This window comes from Mustela nivalis (assembly GCF_964662115.1).
Source record: "Mustela nivalis genome assembly, chromosome: 8".
Classification (NCBI taxonomy): domain Eukaryota; kingdom Metazoa; phylum Chordata; class Mammalia; order Carnivora; family Mustelidae; genus Mustela; species Mustela nivalis.
The window spans coordinates 119,780,076-119,787,414 of NC_139027.1; the positions used below are offsets into that span (position 1 = coordinate 119,780,076).

Below are 7,339 nucleotides of genomic sequence, written 5' to 3' on the forward strand. Positions count from 1 at the left end.
AAGTAGGTGGCAGAGCTGGAATTCCATCCCAGACCTGTTCTGGCTCTGAAGCCAGGGCACATCACCACCAAATTCTTCTGTAAAAGGAGGATAATATGTCCTCCACCCAATGTCATGTGGTGAAGCAACTTGCCCTAAATCCCACAATCCTACACCTGGTAAGAGGTGGAGGGCTTCAGACACTATTCTTGTAACTGTAACACGTGCAGCCTCTCACAGGGGGCAGTGAGCACCTCTACTGGGAAGACTATATCCAGGCAGGAAAAACTGTACATCCAGCATCCTTGGGCATATATACAGGTTGTGTATGGCCACTTCACTTCTTGGACTCTTCATTTCTTGCTCTATACTATGAGGAGAAGCATGTCTCCTCTCTGAAACTTACTGGCCCCATCTATAGAATAGACTACATGAGTTCTGTAGCCACCATAGACCCAAGCTCTGGGGAGACCCTCTCAGAGAATGATCCCACAGGTGACCCTCTCTGCCTGCTCCCCCACAGGTACCTGACCCAAGATGCTAAAGGTCTCTGGCTTTTTCATTTTCCTCTGTGGGTTGCTCGCCTCATCCTCTGCTCAAGAGGCCCTATCCAGAGCTTCTTTCCAGATCACCAATGGTGAGACTGCCCTGCCTTCGGTCACACCTGGCCTTGTCAGAACCATAGGCCTCTCCTAAAAGTCTAGACCGTGAGCCATTGTAGGTTAAGTTCTAATTAGCATCATGCCTGGGACAGAGTTAACATGATGAATCATTAGCTGCTCTGATCATCCCAACATCACTATATTTAATACTGTTCTCCCAAGATTCCCCTCTTTCCTATCTCCTTGCCCTGATCTATTTATTAAAAACCACCATCAAAAGGCCCAGCCCCAGCTGGACTGGCCCCTGCTCCTCTCTCCTACCACTCCCCATTCACTGGCTCCCCTCCTGCCACAGTAGCCTCCTCAACACATTGAGCACACCCCAGGACCTTAACACTTGCTGTTCCCTCTGCCTGCAACACTCTTCCTCTAACTATCAACATGGCTCCCTCCCTTCCTTCAAGTCTCTGCTTGAATGTTGCCTTTGCAGAAAACATTCCTTGACATCCTTGCATGAATTATTGCCCTCACCCAATACTATCAATTCCTCAGTCTGTCTTTTATTTTCCCTCATGACAGAAAGAGCTTCACAGGATACATGTATGGCTGTGGTGGTTAAAATAATGAAATGGGTTAAAGCCTCTGCCTTCAGCTCAGGTCATGATCTCAGGGTCCTGGGATCGAGCCCCACATCGGGCTCTCTGCTCCCCGCCCCACCCCACCCCCCGGCTCTTTCTGCCTGCCTCTCTGCCTACTTGTGATCTCTGTCTGCCAAATTAAATAATGAAACGTTTTTCTAAATTCCCTGGGAAGTATCCCCTGCTCAGAGACTCCCCAAGTGATGCCCCTCATCACTCCAACCATCTCACCTTCTGCCCCAGGACTCCAGCCTCCTCATCAAGAAAAATCTAATGAGAATGAGCGGCGGGCTGCGGGGGCGTCACGGACAGCAGCAGCGGACTTGGGCTGAGGTTCCCGGGCGGGCGGGCGCGGAGAGACGCGGGAAGCAGGGGCTGGGCGGGGGTCGCGGCGCCGCAGCCAGCGCAGCCAACCCGAGGGGCCGCCGCCGCCGCCCAGCGCGCTCCTGGGCCGCCGGCCGCCGCCAGCACCCGCCGCGCCGCAGCTCCGGGACCGGCCCCGGCCGCCGTCGCCGCGATGGGCAACGCCGCAGCCGCCAAGAAGGGCAGCGAGCAGGAGAGCGTGAAAGAGTTCTTAGCCAAAGCCAAAGAAGATTTTCTTAAAAAATGGGAAAATCCTGCTCAGAATACAGCCCATTTGGATCAGTTTGAACGAATCAAGACCCTCGGCACAGGCTCCTTTGGGCGGGTGATGCTGGTGAAGCACAAGGAGACCGGGAACCACTTTGCCATGAAGATCCTCGACAAACAGAAGGTAGTGAAGCTGAAACAGATCGAGCACACCCTGAATGAGAAGCGTATCCTGCAGGCGGTCAACTTTCCGTTCCTCGTCAAACTCGAGTTCTCCTTCAAGGACAACTCGAATTTATACATGGTCATGGAGTATGTGCCTGGCGGGGAGATGTTCTCGCACCTGCGGCGGATCGGAAGGTTCAGTGAACCGCATGCCCGCTTCTACGCGGCCCAGATCGTCCTGACCTTCGAGTACCTGCACTCACTTGACCTCATCTACCGGGACCTGAAGCCGGAGAACCTCCTCATTGACCAGCAGGGCTACATCCAGGTGACAGACTTCGGTTTCGCCAAGCGTGTAAAAGGCCGCACCTGGACCTTATGCGGGACCCCTGAGTACCTGGCCCCAGAGATCATCTTGAGCAAAGGCTACAACAAGGCTGTGGACTGGTGGGCCCTAGGGGTTCTCATCTACGAGATGGCCGCTGGCTACCCGCCCTTCTTCGCTGACCAGCCCATCCAGATCTATGAGAAGATTGTCTCTGGGAAGGTGCGGTTCCCATCCCACTTCAGCTCTGACCTGAAGGATCTGCTGCGGAACCTGCTGCAGGTGGACCTCACCAAACGCTTTGGGAACCTCAAGAATGGGGTTAATGATATCAAGAACCACAAGTGGTTTGCCACAACTGACTGGATCGCCATCTACCAGAGTAAGGTGGAAGCTCCCTTCATACCAAAGTTTAAAGGCCCTGGGGACACGAGTAATTTTGACGACTATGAGGAGGAAGAGATCCGAGTCTCCATCAATGAGAAGTGTGGCAAGGAGTTTACTGAGTTTTAGGGGTGTGCCTGTGCCCCCATGGGTTTTCTTTCTTTCTCTCTCTCTTTTTTTTTTTTTTTTTTTTTGGTGGGGGGGTGGGAGGGTTGGATTGAACAGCCAGAAGGCCCCAGAGTTCCTTGCATCTAATTTCACCCCCACCCCACCCTCCAGGGTAGGGGGAGCAAGAAGCCAGATATTCAGAGGAATGGAAACACCAGCTGCTCTCCCTCAATCCCTCACCCTCCTGCCCCTCCCCACCGCTTTTGCCTTCCCCCTCCCCAGAAGCCCCTGACCCAGCCCACTTCTGCCTGTTTTAAATGAGTATCTATGTTCCAGTCAGACCAAGTCTTGCTGGTGTATTCAGGGACAGGGTGTGAAAAGAGGGGCCCAAACTTAACTCCATCCCCACCTCCCCAAACCACAGGCATCACCCACTAAGGGCAAATGAAGGAAAGGCCAGCCTTCTCTTCAGAGCAGTCATGCCTGGAAAGGAGAGATTTTAGTAACCTGTTGGGTGGGCTGCTTGCTAGAATTTAAAAAAAAAAAAAAAAAAAAAAGTATAATCTTATTTTAAGTTCCACCAGTGCCTCCCCACTTTCTTCCCCTACCCTTCCCATACTTCCCCCTTCCCAAATCCATTTTAACAAGGCTGGGAAGCAGACTGAATTTGTAAAGGAAGGAGCTGGGGTCCAGACCTCCGCCCCAAGCTGCTAATCTCCTCTGCTCCTCTGTCCACCTCCCCCCTACCCTGGGGGTTCCCTTGGCAAGCCTGGAAGTAAGCCCCTGTCCCCTTCTGTCCCAACAGACCTTTCTTCACCTTGGGCTTCGGCCAAGACCTAGAAAGCAGCTGCCCCCTCCCTGCCAAAAAGGAGTTGTCCCCCAAAAAGATAGAAGGGGAGCCCCAAGCCCAGATCTTTCCTCCCACCAACAGTACCCCCAAACTCTGATTTTACTCTCAGCTAGATTTTAATGCCCAGCCTCCTCTCTGCTCAGTTGGGAAGGCAACCCCCGCAAAAGAAGGCAAAGCCCTCCTCCCGCTCTTGGCCCCGGGTTCAAGGCCAGGGTTTCTGGGGAGGGGCTGCCTGTTTTATTCACCCAGCAGCCTCCGCCCCCCTCCTCCCATCCTGGGCGCTCCTCCTCTGCTTAGCTGTCAGCTGTCCATCACCCTTTCTCCCCCACCAATTTGTGCTTTTTTCTCTCTTAAAAGTGGGGAACCACCCATTCATCCCCATATTTGTCCCTCTCATAACTTCTCCCCATCCAGGAGGAGCTCTCAGGCCTGGGGTGGGGCCCCGGGTGGGCACGGGGCAATTCAACCTGTGTGCTGTGAAGGACGCGACTTCCTCTTGAACAGTGTGCTGTTGTAAACATATTTGAAAACTATTACCAATAAAGTTTTGTTTAAAAAAAAAAAAATCTAATGAGTCAATACTTGGCAGAGCCCAGGAACCACAGGACCTGGCTACAGAGCTATGGTTGATGTCCTTTCTGATTGGTTGGTGCCTGTGCCCAGCGGGTTCTTGAATATTTTGAAACCAGCCCCTTCATAGCACTTATCTGCACTTGACTCACGCACGTCCCTTTATTCGCTACTTTATCATCTCTCTTCTCTCATCCCCACCAGAATGCCAGCTCCACGAAGGCAAAGAGTGCTGCCTGTTCTCACAGGTGCAGCCTGGCATGGCCCTAGCTCACAGCAGGCCTCTACAAATATTTGCTGAATGATTGTGCCTGGAACTTGGCCCAACACCAAGCAGGCCAGGAAAACTAGGTGAATGAGGAGTAAGATCCACACATGGGACATGCTCAGAGGTCAAGGCTACATCTGAGAATCTTTGGCATCTAAATGTCTAATGTTGGGGTTTGGGGGCGGATATGTTTTTCAGCTTTGACACAAGGACTCCCTGGTACGAACATTCTCTCTGCCCTGCAGACAACTGACTTCCAGGGGTCACTGAAGAATGTCTTCAGCCTTGCAAGAGGAAACCACATCCTGGGTGGCCTGCTCACCAACGGAGATGCTAATTTTATGTGAGTGGTCTCAGATCAGAACCCCCCATGTCCAGACTGTCCTGGTTTGTTGGTTTATGAGCACCCTCCTGGCATTTTCTTGACTCTACAGAAGGCTTTTCCTCAATTAACAGCCCTTCCCACTCCAATGGGCTAAGACCCACTGGTGGAGAGAAATTCCTACTGGGGGTAGAGACAGAAGCTAGGGAGATGCTGAAGACAGTTTCAGTCATTTTTTCTGGGAAGAGAATGGCTGCTCACTTCCAGTCTCTTCCCCTCTCCGAGACTCAACTCCTGCCCCGTTACATGGGGAACTATAGCATCTGACCCCATTGGACTGTCATAAATATTAAGTGAAATAAAACGTGCTTACACAGCTCCCTGCCCTCACTAAGTCCCCAGTCAACAGTACCAGTTTGGACAACCTCTGTTGTAACAATGTGGCAATCACAAAAATTGATGCCACCTGACCACCAGAGCTTAGAAGACCCAGGTCCCTCTTCTTAGTATGTTCAAAACTGCTGCTGATTCCCACCCCCTACTCGCCCACCAGCCTGCTGCTCCCCAGCCCAGCCAATCTTAGATAATGAAACTCCACCCGTCCAGTCCCTCTGACCTAAAATCCTGACACCATCCAATGCCCCTCTCTTCACTCACTCCCCCAGGCAGCCTCTCCACACACCCTGTCAGCCAGGCTTCTGACTATTTTCTCCACCTCCTCTGGTCTGAACCACCATCAACTCCCTATGAGTAATGGTCCCAGGTCCCCTTGCTTCCACTGCAAGCCTCCTCCTACTCCATTCTGTTCCATCCATATTCAGAAGCCTCGTTCTAAGAAGTCAGCCAGACACTGGAACTCTCTTGCTCAAACCCCCCAATGTCTTCAAGTTGCTCAGAACCAAACCCAAAGGTCTTACCATGGGCCCACAGGCCCCCTGCGACCCAGCCCGGACGGCCCTCTCCCCTCCCCCCTACCCACCTGTCACACCGAGCCCATTGCTGTTCCAGCTTCAGGGCCTATGCACTTACTCTGTCTTCTGCCTGGCCCTTTCTTCTTCCCCTAGCTGTCCTCATGACCCTAACTTCATTCATGACCCTGCCCCAGTGTTACCTGCTGTGAGAAGCCTTCCCTGACGCTCTAAAATATCACTCCTCCCAGTGTCATCCTCTTCACCTGAACCCGCTAGGCTTTTTCTTCACTGCACCCATCACCTGACACATTTTGTATGCATTCACTTACTGCATTTATTGTTTTACACATATATGCTCTGCCCAAGCTGTCTATAGCTTTGTCTTCTACTCATTATTTATTCACTCATTTATTCCAGCCTGCTAGACATGACCACTCTGTGATGCATTAAGGCAACAAGTTCTTTTTGCTCAGGACCAGATTCCCTGAGCGTAACAGTTATGCGATAAATTACATAATGAGTCAGTAACCATTTTTGCATATGTCCAGCTTCTGCTCTGCAGGGGACCTGCCTTTGCACAGTGTGGGGTCCACCTCCCGCTAGAGTCATAACCTTCCCTGTTGTGCTGTTTTTTCACCCAGGGTACAGATCACAGACTTTTTGACTCCTCCAGATCTACCTTGAGAACCCCCCTAACTTCAAAGGGGTCAAGTTATGGATACCATTGGCATTTTCCATACAAATAAAGTAAGGAACACTTTGTACAGTTCCATCCACATTCGCACTGATGTGTGGGTGTGAGAAGCAGCCATAACTAAAGGGTGTCCAGTGGAAGTCTCGTTGTGTGGTTGGGGCAAACACACCCTCCATCTCTGGGCTTGGGCCACTCTCTATGGTCGGTTTAGAGCATGGGAACACTTGAATGCCTCCAAGCTGGGGCCTCCCTAGGAAAAACAGAGCAGGCTGAGCCAGTTTCCTCTCTTTGCTTTATACAGAGAGCCCCACCCTCATTTATTTGGATTTCCTGAACCCACTCCCCTGACTGAATACAACTTAAGACAATGACACAGAATCTGCTCTAGACCCCAATGCCCCTTGGCACCATTGCCTAGAGATTGTGCACGGATGTGTTTTCTTTGGTCTGTACAGTGTATCTTCAGAGAGAACAGGCCTTCTTCGTTCATCCCAGCTGTCACCCCCTTTCTGTAAAACCAGTCCCTTATCCATTTCTCCCTTATCCATTTCTCAATGGTCTCCCTTATCCATTTCAAATGGTCTCCCTTACCCATTTCCAGCTCAAGCCTGGCCCTGGAGGCAACGGCATTTGTGAACTCAAGAAGAGTACTTTCCAACAAAGTCACAGTTTTTCAAATTTGATAGGATTCTATACTTAGAATCCACCATTTCCTTTCTAACTGTCCCCGGAGCCAGACATAGCTCCTGAACACGACCTGCCTGGCTTCCAACTGGCTGGATGCACGACTTGGAGAAAGCCATCCTCATTCACCTGAATCATCTCTTTTGAGAAATGGGGAAATGATCTTTACAGGGTAATTTCGAGGGCCTGTGCAAACATGTGAGAACACTCATTCTGGAAACAAATGGCAGGAAAGTAAGCTCTGTTGCTCTCTTCCACCAGCCTTCGTT

The 7,339-nt window shown here is 51.3% G+C and overlaps 1 pseudogene across 1 annotated transcript; it reads left to right on the forward strand.

Moving 5' to 3' along the window:
* Window positions 1-1,508: 1,508 nt before the first annotated feature.
* LOC309872222 (cAMP-dependent protein kinase catalytic subunit alpha pseudogene) lies at window positions 1,509-4,187 on the forward strand (annotated as a pseudogene). The gene has a single exon. The product of its transcript is annotated as a cAMP-dependent protein kinase catalytic subunit alpha pseudogene (transcript).
* Window positions 4,188-7,339: the final 3,152 nt, after the last annotated feature.